A 21620-nucleotide genomic window follows, 5' to 3' on the forward strand; every position below is an offset into this window, starting at 1 on the left:
ACAAATACAGAATTTCAGATCAGAGGAAAACGAATATTTCATGAAACGGAGAAGCTTGTAGGGATAAATCTTTCTCATATTTTCGGTGTTAAAATTCTCTTCCAGTCTATTTCTACCACCACCACCCACCTGTGATATATCTGTTTTATTTCCATGTTGCCATGTGCCATGACTCAAAACACCCTTTCAATCATGCTAACTCCTGGCATTCACCAAGCCCACCTGTTATGGACATTTCAAGCCTCTGATAGATGCTTGAGAGCTAAACATTCCATGACCCTAGTCTATAACTTAGCCAGCTGATTAGTATCCGTAACAGGACAGAACAGCAGATCAAATAAGCTTCCATCTCCTTACTCTTAATTCTGCTACCTGGGACCGACTGCCTTGACCAGAGGCGTGATCATAACTCACGAGCCCTGCTTTGGGGTGTGAGATCTCAACTAGTAACATACAACCTGTGCTCATGTACCAAAGGACTGGAATTACTACATCCCCTCATTATGCGCTGGTGCTTTCAACTCCGAAACAGGGGAAAGCCCCAGAATTCAGGGTAGAGGTTGGAAACATGAGTGGTTCTGCGGGGTTGGTCATGGGGCACAGAAGTGGGTGTGGGAGCACAGCGGGAGGAAGGGCGTCAAGCTGTGATCTGGGCGTCACTCAGGAAGTCTAGGTTTTGTCAGGCAGCAGGGCTGACGGTTTGATAGCAGGGCCGATCGCGTTCCTGGAGGATCGAAAGCCTCACTTGGTCCCCATCTGTCAAGTTTCGCCGAGGGCCACTGTTTGTCTGCCTGACCCAGGAGGGTGCTGGTCCGCGGTGACTCACGTCTGGGAGAGCAAACGTGAAGAACTTTCTGCGGAAAGAGCTACCCTGTTGGCGACGACAGGCACTATTACCGGAAAACTCAGTGGCGAGACGGAGTAAAGGCCAGTGCGCCCTGCCGTGAGGTCACTGCCCCTGTCAGTCTGTGCACGGGGAGGGCGTGGCACGGGGGCACAGGCTCCACCTTCACCAAGACCGCATGATGACAGAGTCGGAAGCGACCTCAGAGGCCTCATCTTACGGACGGGAAAACTAAGGCCCAGAGACGGGGGGTGACTTCCTCACTGCGTTAGCAGCAGCTCTAGGTCTGGAACCCGGGTGTCGGGCCCCCCGAGGCGCCGCTCCGGGCACATCACGCTGCCGCCAGCAAGGGCTCTGCTCACGACGCCGGAAAACCTGCTCGCGGGTTTATTTATGCTCAATGGGGGTCACGGTCCCTTGACCTCTGGTCATCATCGGCAGAGGCTGGGTGCCTGAGTCACCGACACCGAGACTAGGGGACACCTCGTAGGTTCTCTCACGCGACAGCCAGGGTCTAGTCAAAGTGACCGTACACTTCAGCCGAGCTCAGTGGGAAGCGGCAGCTGCTACGGGGCCGAGAGAGCAGGGCCTGGTCGATGGAGGAGCAGAGGGTCTCCCTGAAACGGCTGACACTCCAGAAGCACGAGCGAGTCGTTTCAAAGCTCTGGAAGTCAAGCAGCACATTCACCGTGCCAGGCGGGCAGCACACGACCAGAACGACAGGGACACGAGGTCCAGCAAACACAGCCCAAGGAGCAGTCTGTAGCTGGAGTGGCAGAAGCCACCACAGGTCACGCCCTCGGAGAGATTACATCACGTTCACCTCAAACTCCAACATTTCCTGTTGGTTTTCCAGCAGTGCGACAATCAAAGAGAACAAGCACGTGACTACGGACCGAGTGTAAACAAGACCAGATTGTCGGAGGTAGGGAAACCCAAATGAACAGTGACGGTGATCACCGCATTCAATGGAACTCAGATGAAATGGTTTAGACTGGACCATGACTGCTTCTGAAGGCTTCCACGAAAGCAATTCAAGTCTTAACTTTATACGAGATTGTCTGAGCAACCAACATTGTTCTAAGACAAATAACATAGAATTTGCCCTGGGTTTAATACGGGGTTGTTTCATAAAGTTTCAAGGGAATACAGCACAGTGGCTAAGGGCATGGACTCTGGAGGCAGAACATCTAGAATCAACTCCTGCCTCCACCACTTAGTGGTTGTGTGCGAGCAAGTATTACTTAACTTCTCTGTGACTCAATTTGCTCATCTTTAAAATGGGGATACCAAGAGTACCTACCTTAACAGGGCTGTCATGAGAAACAGTAAATACTGGCAACATTTAGAACAGTGACTGGCACACAGTAAGCACAACGTGTTATTATTTATTCAATTTCACTCTAAAAATACGGATATCCCAAGAAGCAGATTCCTGCAAAAGAGGAATTTATCCTCAAGTTTACCAATCCACAGGGGATATGTGGAAAGAGACAAGAGCTCAGGATCTTGGCCCAGAGCCCAGCTGCAAGGATTATGGGCCTGAGAATGACTGGGGCACCCAAGAACAATGCTGAAAGTCCTAGGAACTCAGAGGAATCAGCCCACAGGGGACAGCTGTACCTCCCATACGGACAAGGAGGGTTTATGAACACGTGACGGAGACCTACGGAGGACAAAACTCTGCCCTTTCGATCCTCTAGTGAAAATAAAAGACCCACTAGGTCTAGGTCTCCTGCTCAGTCTTCGTCTGGGGAGGGATCTTCCCTACATCCCTCCTACAAGTAAGGGCCCAGTGAGCCCAACGGATGATCAGACCTTCCTACACGATGAATAAGGCCTTGCTTCGATGAGACTAATTAATGAGGTGGGGCCCCTGCGGCTCACAGCTCTGATCTTCAGTTGGCCTACGAAGAGCAACAATGAGAAGAGGCTGCCTGTATCACTGGGAGCCACAGCTCCGGCCAGAACACAGGTTAGTCTTGGGTCGCATGAGTTCATTCGGAATGAATGCCAAGGACACGCATCTGAAGACGCCATCTTCTTAGGCCACTTACAAGGAGGACTCAGCAGCTCGGCTGAGGTAAGGCTGCTCGGGGAGAGACTTCGCTTGAGTGAGCACGGTCAGGCCGAACGTGTCGGGGCGGCAGAACTGAGCTGTGCGTCGTCTATCCCACCCCTGAGCAAAGATACATTGTGCTCAACCCCCCGGGCCCAACCCCAAGACGAGCGCAGGTTTACGCACCTGGAGTTGGGAAGACTGACAGAAGACTGTTATCTGACCAGCCTACGGACAGGCCGATGCTATGACGGCAACGGCCCAGCACCTGTGAACACTCCGTGACTGGGGGACGAGAGGTCACACAGTCAGGTCCACCGATCTCACCCGAGAGCCCTAAGGCTAACCCCCTCCGATTAGGAATGGCCCCTCAAACCCCGAGACTCAGTTTGACCCAGGAAAGCCCAAGGAAGGGTGTGGGGTGGCTCACTGGCAAGACAGGTTAGGGGCAGGAGTTGCTCTGACATCAGCTGTGGCGAGAGGAAGGGCAGCTGCTCCAAAGATTCTGAGGCTCCTTTGAGAACTCCCATAACCTTCTCTCCTCGTGGCAGGGAGTGGGGAAGGCCTGCAGCCACAATCTCTCAATCTCATATAACTGTAAATCCTTTTTTTTCGGCTATTTTGCTTAAAATTCAATCAACCAGGGCTTCATGTGGGTTAACAATATTCCCCCAGAAAATAAAAAGATCACTGGTGGGTGTTAGTGAAAGTACCTAAAGGATATGAAGTCTTCCGGCGTCATCAGCGATACTACGTAAAGTATTTTACGACGGAAAGGTTTCTTAGGTGGAAACTTAAGGAAGTTGTTCCCTGTTTAATATACTCACGGTGATTCTTAAAGTTTCCATGTTCATGACTTCACCAAGTTGTTTTTTCTTTTATTTACTGGGATACAATTTACACAACATAAAATTCATCCCTTTAAAGTGTGCACTTCAGTGGGTTTCAGTACATTCATAAAGTTGCGCAAGCATCAGCCTCATCTAATTACAGAACATTTTCATCATCAGAAAACAGACCCGACAGTCACCAGCAGTCGCCCCCTATTCCCCCTCCCCCAGCCCCTGGTAACCACTAATCTGCTTTCTGTCTCTGGGGATCTGCCTAGTCTGGACATTTTCATACCAATGGAATCACACAGTGTGTGACCTTTTGTGGCTGGTTTCTTTCACTTAGCATGTTTTCAAGGCTCACGCATGTTGTAAATGTGTAAGTACTTCATTCCTTTTTTATTGCTGAATGATATTCCATTGTCTGGATATACCACACCCCATTTATTCATTCACCAGTTGATGGACATGAATTGTTTCTACTTTTTAGCTATTATGAAAAATGCTGCTGTGAACATCCTGTTTTGCATGTGGATTTACTGCATTTTTTAAATATCTATTGATGAAAAGGTAGTGAAAAGTCTTCCTCTCCTGCCGGCCCCAGACACCTATTTCCCCCTCTCCATCAGGAACCAATGATACCGGTGTCTTATGTTTCCAGAGGCGCTGGGCATATGAAAACTAGGCAGCCACGTACACTTTTTTCTTTTTCCTTTTTGAAAAACGTAACAGTGAGATACTATACATACTCTTCTACAGCTTGCCTTTTCTATTCGATAGATATATTTTAGAGTTTCCATGTTAGTACATCAAGAGCTCCACTTCTGTAACATGTACATAGTATTCAACTGTGTAGCTGTACCACGATTTACAGTTCGTTACTGATAGACATTTAAGTTGTTTCCAACCTGCTATTACAAACAATGATGTAAGAAATACACAAAGTTTAAAACGATGCAATGAATCAATTAGAAAAAGTACCGTTAGTGAGTCTGACCAGATTGCCTTCCCCTAATACCCGACAAGGGTCAGCTGCACTCAAAGAACCAGAGTTGTGATTTATTTACAAGGAAAGAGAGACAGAGAAAGGAAAAGGATGAAGGGGTCTCACGTGGATCAGGCAGCACCCCCCAAGGCTTACTGAAGTGGTAGATTATTTTTGTTCAGGCAGAAAAGACGCCATCTGGAAATCCCACGCCAACTATGCTAAGGTTACCCTCAGCTAATAAGCCACCCAGACAGGAAGTGGCTTTTGATTCCAAGTCGAGTGCTCTTTGCACCAAACCACAGGTCTCGGCCAATGAATTACAAGACAATAAACTGAGTCAAACGCTTATCCTGACAACGTACACACGTGCTCACTGTGGTGCACCGTGATGCACTGGTGGCAACGGAGACGTTACCCCTTGAGATTAGGAGGTGCTTAGCGTTCATCAGGTCTTTAGGTGGAAAAGCTATAAAGTACCTATGGTATTTGACTTTCAAGTGTTCACATTCTCTTCTTTATCTATTGAACAAAATGAAAGGTGGCTTCTCAGCCAGGGTCTGGAGCACGGGTGCCCATGCTCTGCACCAAGCCGGTGCAGCTGAGTCACGAGGCTGACCTTCACCTTGCCTGCCTGGAAGGCAACATTGCACACCTTCCTTCTGGAAACCTGTCAGGGATTTTCCAGCTCTGTCTGCATCAGAGCTTTAAATGAACCCTGCAAGAAGAGTAGCTTGATGTCTGTCGTCTCAAAAGTCAGTCTTTTCTGAAACGGGCACTTGGTTTTTGAAAGGACGCATAACTAACGGAAGCCAGGTGACTCGTGCTCTGTGTGTCACTGATTTCGCAACTTAGATTGTACCTCCCTGTTTCTCCAACAAACAAGAAACAGAAGTGTCATTTGTACCCCGACTCCAATCTCACAGCGAACATTTAAAAAATTAACTCTTTGGGTTTCGGGAAAAGGGGTTCATGTTTATAAATCAGCATAATGTATGTAAATCATTAAAAAGTCTGTCTACCAGCAGTTTTTGTTAGGTGTTAAAATAGGGGTCCTCAGTCATGGTGTTGCAGCAGGTCAGTGTAGAGAACCAGGGGTATAATAAAAATTGTAACACTAATTCATTTCAGTTCACTTCAAACTGTCTACTCATTTAATGTCATAAACAAATGCTGAATACATGCTACATAAATGATCATATCGGACGAGGCAGTGTACAGAGAAGAGACGAATTCAGGAGCTGTGAAACAGGACATTTAATTCTGAAAGTTTTAGCAAGTGCAACATCAATTACAAGTTAATTCCGTCAAAGTAAACGGAGACAACGTTGTAAAAGTTAAATTCATTTTAAGCTGGCATTTAATGGAGAGAACAGTGAACGTCTGGTTGGCTTCACTGTTCTGTAACTCAAGGAATGAGCAACAGATATGGAATCAAAAATCCCAGGTAGAATCCCTGACTCTGTTGACCTGCTCACAAGCCAAGTTATTTTTTCTTCCTCATCGAGAAAATGGGGACATGAGTACCGCTCCTGCTTTCTCTATAGGATTGTTTTGGGAACCAAATTAAATCACGTGCGTCCAAGTACTGAACCGAAAAGTATGAGCTGAAAAGTCATGTCAAAATAAAGTGTCTGTAAAAGAAAAAATATATATAAAAACCAGGCTTTGTACCTAAGTAGACAGTGTCTTCTAATTTTCCGAGTGGATTTCAGTTTTCACACGACTTACAAAGTTTTCACAGTAAGCACATACACAGTTATACACCATACACCATAAAATCGAGTAGCAGATCATTGTGAAAAGCCTGGCGATCTCTCTCACATTAGCCCAAACTTCCAAGGATACAGAATTTAAAAAATAGTCATATGGGGATTCTAGTTTTACTCAGGATCTAGCTATTTAATCCTCTTGCTATTTAGTTAACATTTGATTCTTTGCAAAGGCACAGGGAGCCGGGGACAAATGTATTATAAGCTAGCTCCACATAATCTTGGTTCTTTGCTTTGATCTAAAAATCAAAAGCATACTCCTCTGCCTGTTTGTAGAGGGTAATTTTTGCTGCTTTAAGTAACTGACATGGTTTACCCTTCATTCTTTACAAAGAGAACAACTTGGCAAGCTCTCAACAAGAGGAAAAATGAAGCCAAGGTTACTCAGAAGACTTTTTTCCCAGAAAAATTAAATAAAACAAGGGACACTTTTTATTTGTTGTCCGAAGGGCTGGAGATTCAGTAACCACTTGAAGAAGTGAGTTTATCCCTTTGTAACACAGCCAAGACAGGGTTTATTTTCCTACTGTTATGATGGTAACTTAGAACACACAGGACAACAATATCAAATATCAGTTCCCTCCAGAGTTGTAACTTTCTAAATGTAGTAATTAGTAATTTGTCAAGATTATCATTCAACATACAAATAGTTTCTACAGAGTAATTTGAACCCTGATGCCACCTTCTATATCCAGTCCTCAAATGCTATCAAATATAAACCAGGTACTGTTTTCATGAAAGAAGAGTACAGGTGTTACACACGGATAAACTGAGACGTTAAAAAGATTAAGTGTCTTGCCTTCAGAGAGGGGAGCAAGGTCGAACTAAGAATAGAAGCTCACACTGTCACCTGTCGTAATCATAAATCTAGAAAACTTTCCACCCTCCTGCCAGCAATAGGTGCACAGTCTAATCAATTTCTATGTGTTTTAAACATCTTGTTTTGCAGTCAGGAAATGAACCTTCTAAACTGATTTGTGGACATATCATTTACTTAAGGGTGGTACTGTACATATGAATGACAGAATATAAAGTATTCATATACAAAACAACAGTTTTCAAACAAAATTAAATCGGAGTGATGTTAATACCTAAATGTTAATCATTCAAAAACTTGAGCTATAACTAGATATACTTTTAAATGTCCCTATTATACTATATACAGTAAATCGGTTTTATTATCGGTGCTTACGAAAGAAACCATCACAGAACAAGTCAGTCACATTCTGAGATCAAAGAGCAAGTCGGTAGTAGAGGAACTGAAACCTCTGCAACCTAATAGTCTCTTCCAAGACCAAAGGGCATTATCCTTCCATGGTGCCAAGGACTTTTTACGGGTTTTAAAGAGTAGCGTGTCTGTCTGAAGGCGCTGCTTAAGGTTTTACAACTCCCTATAGGTAATTTTTAAATTCATGTTCTACTGACACATTTAAGATATATCTAACCGCCCAGTTCTTCACCCACACCCCGCCACCTAGTCCCTGCCCCAAAGATTCTCTCTCCTAACTTTCTGTTCTTAAACATTAAATTTTCTTGGAAGGTCCAGAGATTGGCAGCATCGCAGAGATCTGTTTCTACCAAGGCAACGGCAGCTGGAACTGAGGTGGAAACTGCAGGATTAGCCCCTATAGGGGGAAATGCTTTTAAGGGATCTCCCGCCAGCTAACTCAGGAGTGTGAGGGAAGACTTCCAGAAGGAAATACACCCATCCAGCCGCCCCCCACCCCGGGGCCAAGGGAGACTGTTTAGACAAGGTTCTGGGGATTGAGAGTAAAGGGAACAACGACGCAGCTTTGCAAGGATGGAGGGAGTGCTTTCCGCATAAAGGGGCTAAAAGCCACACACTAAAATCTCTCATCTCCAGCACGGTCTCACGGTTCCAATTGCAACAAGAGTGTTTTTTTTTTAATAATTTGCACTTAACACCTTGACACCAGGGTTTGGGATGGGATCCAGCATAGACCACATTTAGTCCTTAGTTAACTGCTCCCCTGTTTTCCAAATATAACAGGTTTTGTTGGAGTGAACAACACCATGTATTTTGTAACACTTTAAAAGATGATCCTGCCTCTCTACAAGAACTGGAAGTTATCTGGCTCCTGTCTCAAGGATGAAAACAAAATTTACAAGTACAATCCCCGTTCTCTATCAAGAGGTCAGCAACGTCTGAGTCACGAAAAAGTTCAGATTTCAAAATAAGCCAGTATTCTTTTCCAACTCCATGCCGCCAGAATTCCAGAAACTCTGCGACTTTTTTTTTTTCGGGCCGTGCTCCAGCATGCGGGGATCTTAGTTCCCTGACCAAGGATCGAACTCGTGCCCCCTGCAGTGAATGTGTGGAGTCTTAACCACTGGACCGCCAGGGAAGTCCCCCAGAAAATTTGTGACTTTTAAGAAAGGCTCCTGAATTGTTTCCCAGTGAAAAGGGGGCATTTATTTGACAGCTTCTTTCACAGGACTCGATGCCAATTTAGGCACATTTGTACAATGTTTGAAAAGCCAGACTCAAAGTGTGTAAAATATATGAACTTATTTGACTGGTGCAATCTGCCACATTTACTTTGAAATGCATCCCCAAATCATATGCATTGATGAGTAAAATGCTAATGGGAGACGACTCCAGATGCTGGGGATACAGGTGTTCACTGCAACATCATTTCAACTTTGAACATCTTCATAATAAAATGTTAGGAGAAAATAAAATATAGATAAGCGAACATTTTAAAAATCAACTGCAGCTACGAACAAGCAGGTACTGGCCTAGACACAGGCACAGAATGTGGTACCGCCCAGAACAAAGGGACCAAAGTAAGAACGGTGGCCTCCAAGTGAGAGAAATCTGCCAGAGCCATTGTAAGGCTTTGCGGGCGTAATCGGAGAAGCCCTGAAAATCTCATAACGAACCGTACTATTGCACCCATGCATTTTCAGACTTGTGTTGAGCGGTTTGAGCTATGGGCCAAGAGGGAGACCTTTCGAAAGGTTCCCTAATCCATTCACACAGCCCCATCAGAGGGATGACACTGGAGCCAGCCTCCGGCCTCTTCACTACCTCTCCCCTTTTATGGTGGTTTCAAGTTGAAAGCATATACTTGTCTGTTTCCAGATTCCTAAAGGTACTAGAAAAAAAAATCTAAATATAACAGATGGATAAGTGCTCACTGTAACTGGAAACCAAAATGTAACTCCAGCTTTTGCAGGCCGATGCCCTAACACCATGGCTTTAGTGTAATGGTCTCACTGAAGACCTTTTGTCTTTATTCCCACAACAGAAATATTATCCTGACTTTGATGAATGACACGTGTTATTCAAATTTTTATTTTAAGCTGACATGAATAACCTTTACTTATTTTAAAGTCATTCAGTAAGTGTTCTCCAGTATGTTAAAATTTACTACAAAACACAGTTGAGTCTTGTCTGTTGTTTTTTATCAGTGCTTTCTAAATAGCTCGATACACTTCTAAAGAAATCTAATTCACGTTAGAGTTTTAAATGTTGGTGAAACCTCTGAAACATTTCTATGAGTTCTAGGCTTCCACGGAATATAACCAATAGGTTAGAAGGACCCTCTATTTGTACTGTTAGTGTTTATTGAATCTACCACCCTTGGGGGATATAAACAGCCACTAAACCCTCTCGAGACCTTGTATAAGTAAGCGGTATCACGCGGGTAACTTCCTGCCCCGCTATCCTCAACCCCAATTCTCCGCTTTTACTCATATAAACCAGACTCTCAACTTTATTTCCTAGACTGGCCTTTCAAATTTCCACAGTACAAATAATGTGACCGTGTAAAGTGGGAGAAAAGGGGCAGTGATACAAAGTGTTTGCTCACTTGCTGGGAGTTAGAAACAAAAACTCCCCCGGGTCTGAAAATGGAGCTTATTTCACATTCAACTTACCGTCTTTTCCTGGCCACCAGTGAAATAAATGTCAGAATCTTAGCAAATCTGACAGCAGGGCTAAGAAAGTCAAAACCGCAACCACACAGTGATACGCGTGCTGCAGTGTTTAGGGGTAAAGTGTACGGATGCCCGCAGGCTGCTCTGAAATACAGCCCAGAAACGAAGAGGGACCAACGGACGGAGGGGTACGTAGTAAAGCGAATTTAGCAAAATGTTTACCTATAGGATCGGGGTGGTGGGCGAGGAGCGTTCACTGTATAACTTCAACTTTTCTGTCTGTCTGAAAAACTTCATAACCAAGTGCTGGAAAAATGTGATGCTATGCTATAAGGGATTAGGTAGGAGGGACTGTCCTATTCAAGCATATGCTCCAACCATGTCAGGAATACTGATATCAGAGGAACAGGAAGTCAGACAAAGATCCTGAGATCGTCCTATGTAATACCACGGTAATGCTGTGGTTTGTAATTTATAAAATGCCTTTCATTTAATTAACTGTATCTCCAGTAAATGCCTCTGGCATAAATCCTAAATGACTTGGAGGACACCAGAGAAATCATGAGTAATTCTTGCTCCCAAGGAGCTTCCTGGGGAAAGAGAGCACTATTTAGGGCAGTAACCCCAACCAAATCCTTGACTCAATTTGCGCCTTAGATTGTCCTAGTAATAGAAAAGAGCGCACAGGAGAGGACCAAAGGAGCCGGGTCAAGATCCTATGTAAAGTCTACAAGGACTGACGATACAGAGGACACAGCTGGGAACATAAAGGACAGGCTACAAATAACAGAATACGTTGTACTGCTGTCAGGTTCAAATCCATCACGTGAGCCCAGTGCCAAGGGTGGAACTCAGCCTCTCCAATTAGTGAGCACTTGAACCACTTTAGTGAGCAAAAGACGCTATGGATTATGAATCCCCTAGGCACGTACGCTGAGAACCACGTACACAAACCCGTCACCAGAATCCACAGAAAAAAACTCCACTGGTTCTGGGAAAGAAACACTTGGAATATCTTAAGTAAATTATTAATTCATAGCCCTGAAGAAGGTATAAAAATGGTCATATCACACACACGTATCACACGGTTTAAGAGGTGTCCACAGACCCGCGAAGGCCACAAATTCTCACCAAACTACCTAAGGACCACTGCTTTCCTACCTCGGTGAAGAACTGTTACAGAAACTAACTGTTCATCCGGTAAACGGAGACCCTTCAGTGAGAGACGTTATACAGAGGGGGAAGCTTATCTGGTTGACAGGACAGGAGAATGAGGCTACTAGTCCAAGTACATTTTTATATACTTTCTCCTTTTAAAATTTAAATTGATTCGATCCCTAGAGCTGTTTAAACAAAACGGAAATATTAAGAATTAAAGAGATGAGGAAATAAATTATAACTATTATTAGCACAGTTCTCCACACTAGGCTTTCAACACACAAGGTTGATACGATGGTAATGATGACAACGACAGTGATGGGAATAAACATGCTTGCTGCTCTTCCTCGAGCACTGTTAACAGCTTTGGGCCTTAACGTTTTGATTTCTCTAAAAGCTCTGACCTGAGCTATGCTTATCGTACTGACCATGATAAAATGTATATGATTTAGCTATGGCCCTAATCTCATAAATTTTCTAAGTTCACAGTTATAAGGCACATGAGCAAGGTTTCAACCCCAGAATTTTATGAGTATCCAACATTCGTCTCGCAAGTATGGATCTCTTTCACAAGTGAGCATCTGTTGTTGGCTTCTCAAGTCTCTGTACTATTAATAGAAGAGTTGATGATGGAGAAAATCTTCAAACAACTTCCATATCCATTGAGTCTTATGATGTTACAAAATCTTAATAAAAACATTAAGTATTCACAAGTCCCTATTGGACTGGAACTGAACTTGATGACAGACCTGAACCCTAATATTTTATCGAGGAATAAGAATGTAAGGGCACTTAAGTTGCTTCTCTTGTCTCAGTCTTTGTACAATCCTTATTAATCATTTACTAACTCCTTTGTTTTGGTTTTAAAGAAAATTCACACATGTGAATTTGTTCCTAGAGAGGATGAAAGGACTTGCAGATAGATAAATTATCCATGAGTAAACTAACACAGTATACGCTAGCATTAAATAAAGCACTCTGACTCGATTTGGGGTACATTATTAAACTTCCTAAAACTGGAGTGTCCTTGTGAGTCTTAAAGCATCATATGGAAGAGGAGAAAAAGTTTTAAAGGATCATCTGAACCAACTCAAGTTCAAGATGGTTTGACTCCAGCTACCTTAGAGGTCAGAGATCCATGTCTTCATTTCACATCAGTTAGGTATGGACAGAACACTAGATCTGAATTCCAATTGTCCAAACCTGACTTCTTCCGTGTGAATCCTAGTCAAACCTAACCTTTACTGTGGACTTCCATGGGCACAGTTTAATACGCTTGAACTCTGATACATGGTTCGAACATTTCTATGCATGGAGACGTAGAATCCTGTAATGGATAAAGGAGATACTTTTTAAAAATAAAAACAAATGTAATATCCAATCAATGTTCCCATTGATTTAATATTCTTAGAAAAGATCCTCTTATAAAAAGTTCTCACTGAAAGTTCACCCACATTAACGAAAAATAAAGACATGAGCCTGGGAAATATTATTGATACCTATATTTTCTTCAATGTGAGACCTGGGGAATCTCAATTTCCTTAACAGTAAAAAAAAAAAAAAAAAAAAAGTCAAGTAACTTAAAAGACTGCTTATAGTAGGATTAACAAAACACCCAGAGATCACTTTAAAGGACTTGAAAGACTATTCATTCAGGTGGCTTGCTGACGGCAGCCAACTACGTGAATATTAAAACTCCAGGAACTGGGCTAGCACAGAACCAGGCAATGGCCTCACATAATTCAAGTGTACATATTTTATTTAAAGCAAGAAAGTTTCTGGCTCTACAGAAGGGGCATACCCATTCTGATGCTACTCTTATCCAAGGGGGCAGGTTGAGTTATGGTCCATCGACAGAGAGCACTTGGTGTTGAAAACACCGTTCACGAAGAGGACCAGGGTTGGCCAGGAAGGCTGACGGGTGGTGTGTCTGGAAGCAAGTGAGGGCCACTCAAAGAGTCCCCTGAAGGCTGTTGTCCATAACATATGCCACTAATCCTTTGGAACGGATGATCTGACACCATGTGAGTACAATTAGGAATGCATTTCTCCCTTTGTGGCAGAGCACGTGGTCATTTGGGAACCGTACTGGAGCTACCGGTAACGTGCGTGTGTGTGCGCGTGCGCGTATTTATCTAGAAGACTTCTCCACTTTCTCTACAAGTGCTACGTGAACTCGGATCAAAGACAGCAGAAGGATCGAAGACTCTGGAGATACCCCTTTTCCAGAGTCCAGTTAGGACCCTTTCTCTAAGTGACGCAATTTCTCTCCTATAGTGAAAGTGAATTCCTTCTATATCAGAGGCTGGGAAAGTCAGGAGACATACAAGAGGTCAAAATTAAGTCCATTAAATCCCAGCCCCGGATTTAGTCACCATAGAGACAGGGGAGATAAATAAACCAGCAACCTTAGCAAATGTGCCGCGCCTTTGCCAGACATCTCTCTGACTTACCGTTATTTTTACTTAAGTATCTTTCAGTCCAAACATAACTGACGATGAAGACTACAAAACCAAACAGAACTAGGCCCAAAAGAAACAGGAACACTCATGCAGGCAAAGGGCAGGCAAAGAGTCAAGAGCTGCCCCCCTCAGCAGTGTGCTCTCTGTTCCACTTGAAAAACGATTGCAACACGAAGCTGCAGAGGCAATGACAAATGGGGAAAATATGTGGCGCTACAGCCAGAGGAAACCATGTCAAAAAAGAAAAACAGACATGAAGTAACTGACCTAATTAAAGGAGAAAAGTATACTGAGAGCAGGGAGATGGGGAACACAACTGGAGGGGAGGGGGCGCTGGGAGAAGGCTCAGGACACTGAGGTGGAGGTTTGCTGCTTCGCTGAAGGAAACCAGAAGCTGAAACGGGTGTTGCCCTTCCTCGCGGCTCCACCGAGGCTCTACTGCAGCAAACGTGGAACCCGGGCACGCGAAGGTCCGGGCCCCAGCCCTGCTGCACGTCAATGAGAAGCTCCGAGACAGACATTTACACTTTGTCACGTGGGACGCCAAGATGCCTCTCCACTGACCGCAGGAGGCAAAAGCGGGGTTCGGGATGGTGGAACAAAGCAATCCAGAAGGAAGAATACCACTGGAACCCAGCGCTTAGGCCCTGAGCAGGAGTCCTCATCATGTTTCACAGCTATTTACCAAGCACCTCCTGCGTGATCAGTGGAAACATCACTGTTTGTGATGTGGCGTTGATGTAAGGAGGTCAAAGCTGAAGACTCTCAACCGCCAAAACGTACAAACAATAGGACAACAACGCGAACGAAAGCTCAGAGTGCTACTTACATTTGTCCAGGTGCCTTCTAGTTCTTGTCCGTTCGTACACATCCCTTCACAAGGTAATAATCAGAGCACATGTACCATTTCGCATCCTGCATTTTTTAGTAAGGCTGTATTATACGGATTCTTTCATACTGCTCTGCAGGCATCAGAATTTTAATTTTGAACAAATTCATGGAATTCTACTTCACAGAGATATCATAGTTACTTAACCAAAACTATCTGTTGAATAAATGAACCACTTCTCTAACGCTGGATGCTTAAATTCTCATTTTTTGTCCTTACAAATAACACTGTGAGGAATATCCATAACACACAGCTTTTTTCTTTTCTTAGAACAGCTTGTTTCTTCGAACACTTCCCCAGATAGGATTACTGGATCAAGGGGTACCAATCTTTGTGACTTTTGCCATATACTGCCAAATAATGTTTCAAAAAGCTTTTTACCAACTTACAATGTTACCAGCAATGAGTAAGTGTTTACTGGTTCCAAGGTAACCATATTAGCACTGGGCTTTCCTTTTGTGTTTGTTGACTTAACAGATGGAAAATGTACCTCACTGCTGTCTGAATATGCTCATCTTTGCATACCAGTGAGGCTGAACATTTTTTCAGGCATTCATTTACTCTGTGATAGAACATGAATGTCTTTTACCCGTCTACCTACTGGAGAATTCACTCAGCCAACAGTTACGGAGCATCTCCTTTTGTTCTGTGTTTTCCTTTTCAGTACTTTTTCCCCAGCTCTACTGAAGTATAATTGCAACAATTGTACATATTTAAGGTATACAATGTGATGGCTTGACATATGCACACACTGTGAAATAATTACTGCAATCAAGTTAACACAGCCATTACCTCACAGTTACCATTTTGTGTATGTGTAGTGAGAATACTTAAGATCTACTCTCTCGGCACATTTTTATATATTTGATTCCATTGATCTTTTCCTTTCTGACCTCTTTCATTTTTTTTTTTTGGCTGCACCGCGTGGCTTACGGGATCTTAGTTCCCCGACCAGGGATTGAACCTGGGGCCACAGCAGTGAGAGTGTGGAGTCCTAACCACTGGACCACCAGGGAATTCCCCTGACTTATATCATTTTATAGTTACAAGGTTATCATACTTCCAGGGATTTGATTATTATCCTACTTTCTGTGGTCTTATTTAAATAAGTTTCTAGGAGTCTCTCATAAATATATTCTCCTATAATTATACAATTTAAAGTTCTAATTCCTACTTCATGATTCTTGACCTTTAACATATCTAGCTTTTTTATCAGAAGCACTTAATTTAAAACAAGATTTAAAGTAAAAGTTGGACTTCTTCTCTTTTACACAGGCTATGTTGTATTAAAAATAATTAACTAAAAAAAATTATCCTGCTGCAACCAGAAGTGAATCCAGGTTTGTTAATGAAGATTCAACCCCAAAGAGCCTGGTTAAGATCTCCTTCTCTTTCTCGGGTCCAAGGAAGAGCTATTTAGAACCACCACTGCATGACTGCTCTTTCTTAGGACTGCTTTAGGGTAGAGTCCCCTTCGCCACTCAAAGAGGCGAGTCCTCAGAGTAGCCACGGTATGAGCAGCTGCTTGTTGGAACTGCAGAACCTCAGGCCTGCCCCAGACCTGCTGCACCGGAATCTACACGTTGAAGGCTGAAAAGCACTGACGTAGACCACGGGATTCCCCCCAGCTCTGCTGACGCCCCTGCTCCGAATCAGGCACCATCAGAAGGTATCCCTCCCCTCAGATGTCTACCCTCAACCCTTTGAAGGTACCCCCTTCAAATGAACATCACCCAGCATATCGTGCACCTGAAAATTCACATGCTGAGGTTCTGAAAGGAAGGATGGCTCTAACTTTGCAGTCGCAATTTCACCCAGCCCTGGGATTGAAAAGTCACATGCACGTAAGAGCCAAGCAGGTCTTACAAATGAGTAAGACATTCAGATAATGGCACCCGACCCTTGTCCTTAGTGTCAAGGAGATAACACAGCGCTGGCGGCCGTGGCAAGTTTCAGAGTTCATGCTCTATCTAAAGATCCAGAGGCTATTGGCCCCAGCCCAGCGTTGCCCAACAGGAATGCAGGCTCCACGCTGTCAGATCTTCCGATATCTCAAGAGAAGATGAAAATCTGCATTTTTAAAAAAATGTGAAATCTCTCCATTTCTAAATGCTTGGCAATTCACTGAAAATCTTAAAGGAACCCCCTCTGCGTGCCAGATCCAGCCCAGCAGTTTCAGACCTTGGCTCCAGATGGACGGTTTCCAAACTCTTTAAGCCTGTGTGACCCATCTGTGCACCAAGAAGAGAGGTCACGTCAAGATCGATGGTACATGGCACTGACATACATGCGCTATCAAATGTCAAATAGACAGCTAGTGGGAAGCAGCCCCACAGCACGGGGAGATCAGCTCGTGCTTTGTGACCACCTAGAGGGGTGGGATAGGGAGGGTGGGAGGGAGACGCAAGAGGGAGGGGATATGGGGATGATTCACTTTGTTATACAGCAGCAACTCACACAACATTGTAAAGAAATTATACTCCAATAAAGATGTTAGGGGAAAAAAAAGTCAACCAAGTGAAAAAAAAAAAAGATCAATGGTACAAATCAAATAACTACGACTACTGCTTTTAAAAATTTTGTTTTGTGAATATTAAAAACTGCCAAATCAATCATGAAAGTGACCTTATGTCAATGATACAAATATTTCCTAGATGTGAAATAAATGCTCATTAACAATATCGTCTCCACTACAAAAACAAACACGTAGAGTACCCAGCTCAAGTATGCATTAAGAATTATGTTGTGTTCAAGTTTTTGTTCCAAGTAATTCCATACCTAAAGGGCAGCCAAATGGGACAATTTCAAGTCCCTGAATTATCAAGTTTACCTGTGATAAATGCTGTACTGAACATAAAACGGGACACATTACCATTAAAAAATATATATCCTCATGTGGAAACTGCAGAGTCCATTCTCCTAAACTGTCCAATTTTTCCAAATAAACTTTAAAAATCTAGAGTGTGAAACATACAGTTTACATCTGTTTTCATTTGGGGGCATTTGGGTCCCAGGCACAGCTGCATCTCCAGGAATTAAGGCATCCTTTATTATTTGCACATGCTTACACGGAGGTGGCTCAAGGGGCAGACTGGAGACAGGGACTTTGCTTTGTACGCCTGAACCCATACTGGTCTACTCAATACCGGGCAATTTAATTTAAATAGGAAAATCAATTTTCAGTTTCCTCTTCTGCAAAAGGAAAGTAATCCAGGGATGTCCTATACTTGAAGAATATCAGACGAAAATGTATCACATTCTTCTTGTTTTGCTCACTCCTACGTTCCTGGCCTAGTCCACAGTAGGGCTGAACGAATGAATGAATAAAAGAAATGAAGAAAGATCATAAGATACCACTGCATCGTGACTGTTGAACTGTGTTACATCAATCCCATAGATTTCTGTCACGGTGAAACAGAATTTAATGGATTCTATTTCATTAACTCACTTGAGAAACTCACGGCTCTAAAAGAAAACCCAAAGATGCTAAGTTTTGGTCAAATTAAAGATGTCACTGAGGTATTCTTAATATCACAAAACCACTTCAAATATGTGTTCAAAGGACTTCAAATTAAAATGTTCCATTTTAGGAATACAGTCTTGTACACATAGTTTCTATTAAAGTTTTTTTTACTGACAAGAGTTTGTCAAGGCTGCAGACTGCTGTGGAATTACTAAGGGCATACAATGCACGCGAACGGCCAAGGTTCACCTGGCCAGCATTTCCCACTCAGTTGACGGGAGGATGTTTTTAACTCATCTGTGTATGGCCTTCAACAATCTAGTCTCTCTTGCTGTGGAAAAATAAAAGTAAGAGCTGTGAAAGGGCACAGAGTGAAAACCTCTGCTCCTTGAACAGGGTACTGCTTTTCAACTGCCCTAGGGCTCCTTGGAGGAGAAGGGTCGCAGCCTCCTACTTGAGCCCAGGCAGTTCTGGTTGGGTATTCTCGGCTGGGGTTTTAGACCTCATGTTTTTATTTGAAGACAGGCTTTTATCATTTAAAAAAAAGTTTGAAAACAACCCTTTTAGGTGAAGGCTGCGGATGATAGTAATGCCAGGGCTTAAATCTGAAGATGGAAGAGCCGACTGAGGCTGACAGCTGAGAGAAACTGCTGCAGCTTTTGTCACAGGGCCAGTTTAAAGCCCCAGGCCCTGGGAACGACTGCCAGCGACCATCGTAATGGATGAAATTGATCAAATTCAGATTAAACACTTCTAAAAAGCTGTCCTACTTTTTCACTCTTTAGGGTTTATATTTTATAGTCGTATTTAGGGTTTAATATAATATACTTGCATATATATTTTAAAATCTCTGGAGAATCCTGCATCAAGTAGACGTAAGAAAGGCAACTCTCACCACCTAGGAAGCAACAACCCTAACTGAAATAAAAGGCCCTACATTGAATGTGGGACTGAGCATGGAATGGGGCAGGGTGGAGGGGAAGGCAAAAACGCAGCAACCTTTCGATGGATGCAAGTGGAAATCCTGAGTGGTCCGGTGCAGCGAATGTCACCACCTCTCTTATAAACACAAGGAGACTGGGGCCCAGGAAAGCAGAAAGACCGTGGCCCCTTACACTGTGCCTGGAGGAACCGTCTTGCAGACTCCCTTCCTTTCCACATCCAAAGGTGAACGTCCCCCATCTCTCAAGAGAGAGAAATGAGTAAGCCGGCACCGTCACAGAGTGTCCAGAAGCCGCCGAGGCGAAAGGAAGAGGACGGAGGATGCCTATCCAGGGCATGTTAAATGGAAGGCCTGGCGCACCCCACTGCTCACACCCACGCGGCTGCACTTAGAACTTCAGTCCTAGCAAGAGAAAGATCTGGCGGCCCACGGTAATGTGGTTCCATGGAAACACTCCAAATCACCAGGTTCTGCAGTGGCAGCTCCACAGGTCGGCTCGGCTCACCCCAGGCGGAAGAGTCCTGACAGCTGGCCGGGCGGCCCAGCCTTGCGGGGCTCCAGCCCAGGGTCTGCTCCATGCGGCTTTCCTGCTCCCTACTGTTCACGCGGCAGCACGAGCAGAGCTACACCCTCAAGCAGGCCTCTGACCATCCTGCTGTGCTTGCCACACTCACGTTCCATGCCCCCAAATGAAAAGCAAATGAGATGTGTCTGCCCTTGAAAAGGCATTCCCCAGAGACCCAGTATCTAGGGTAAGCGGTGATGTCGCTCAGCTCAATTAAAACAAACCCCCTTCGAGGCTACGGTACAGACAGAGATCTTTGTACAACGTTGAGCCTAACACCACACACCAGGAGGTGGAGATCAGTGTTAAGAATGTGTGGCGACTCGGAAAACTTACCTCACACTGGATGTGTGCAGAACGGGATGTATTCGGTGAGGGCGGGACGCAGCTGACAACAACCTCCGACGTACCTAAGTTAGGAAACAATGAGAATCAAGAGGTCAAGTTACCTTTTCAGGAGAAAAGTTAGAAATTCCTAAAAAACAAAACCAAAAATCAACTTCCTTTGACATGGCTCACGGTAACACGTTCTGCTTTGTATTTACAACCCTTAGAGCTAAAGGAAAACTGCCAAGATGCTCTGCATGTTTCCCCAAATGTCTGTTTATCATATAACATTCGCACCGGCAGTGGATCTGGCCCCCTCATTATCAAGCATTGTTAGCGGAGTGAGCTCATGGCCTATTTCAGTTTTAAATTAACATTTGGCAATCACCCGGGTAATCAAAACAAATGACTCAGTCGTTTAGAATAGATTTATTAGTTGAGCCTTTTTCCCCCCTCTTTTAACAGCTCTAGAATATTTTGCCACAGGAGGGCTCAGATCCAGACAGAATGTAGAGCACAAGTCACCAGAGGAATATTTAGAGGTGTTGCCATGGAGATGAGGTGCCTTGCGACCACTGAAGTTATCTCCAATCAACAACAGGATTAGGACGCAGGCTGGTAGGCATGCCTAGGAAACAGGTGTGCCCTGTGCTTTTCCCATCACGACACAAAGACGGTATACCCTGACACGCTGCCCTCTCCGCACCCGCGAGGCCTCCCCGCGGGCACGCTGGCATCACCACCTTAGCCACCCCCCATCATTCAGAAAGGACTGGCTGGGGCTAAGGAGAAAGGCAGTGTGATCACTGTATCATCCCCAACGTGTGAAATCCTGAAACTCACACCAAAGGCACTTTTATATGAACTGTAAAATGTACACGAGCAAATGAAATCTGAGGAAAAGACAGCTCCCAGAGAGGAGGCCCCCCCCAGCCCCGTCTCCTCTGTTCACTGCTCTATTCCCACACCCAGAACAGTGCCTGGAACACAGGAGGCGCTCAAGAAGCATCCACCCAATGAAATAAGGCAAACATAAACCAAGGATTATAACCAGGCTCATGACTGCCCCCCGCGCCCCAACCAACCGGTTCCAGGCCAATCATCGAACAAGCAACGGTGAGAGATTTTTTCTTTTTTTTACTGTTAATGGGAAAATAAGTACCTGGTCCAGTTAGTTCAATAGGCTAATGGGTTCATCTGTTTAGAGACCTTAATGACAACTGTCACAGTTGAAGACAACTCTTCCAAACTTGAAATGGACAAGTCCGCTGACTATAGGGACAGGGGTCTTGTCCGCCAGATCAAAAGCCCAGAAGGGGCTTCCCTGGTGGCGCAGTGGTTGAGAGTCCGCCTGCCGATGCAGGGGACGCGGGTTCGTGCCCCGGTCTGGGAAGATCCCACATGCCGCGGAGCGGCTGTG

At 44.3% G+C, this 21620-nt stretch overlaps 1 protein-coding gene and 1 non-coding gene across 5 annotated transcripts in view; both read right to left on the reverse strand.

The window, feature by feature from the left end:
- The window catches only part of FHL1 (four and a half LIM domains 1), a 60816-nt gene that overhangs the window by 17060 nt on the left and 22136 nt on the right, over positions 1 to 21620 (reverse strand). For all 4 annotated transcript variants that reach the window (XM_060003072.1, XM_060003073.1, XM_060003074.1 and 1 more), the window contains exon 2: positions 20210 to 20283. The gene's annotated coding sequence lies outside the window, so the exon portion shown is untranslated. The remainder of the gene's footprint in view (positions 1 to 20209; positions 20284 to 21620) is intronic.
- TRNAE-CUC (transfer RNA glutamic acid (anticodon CUC)) lies at positions 15846 to 15918 on the reverse strand. Its single transcript has one exon. It is a non-coding gene; the product is annotated as a tRNA-Glu (tRNA).

This window comes from Delphinus delphis, chromosome X (genome assembly GCF_949987515.2).
Source record: "Delphinus delphis chromosome X, mDelDel1.2, whole genome shotgun sequence".
NCBI classification, from domain to species: Eukaryota; Metazoa; Chordata; class Mammalia; order Artiodactyla; family Delphinidae; genus Delphinus; species Delphinus delphis.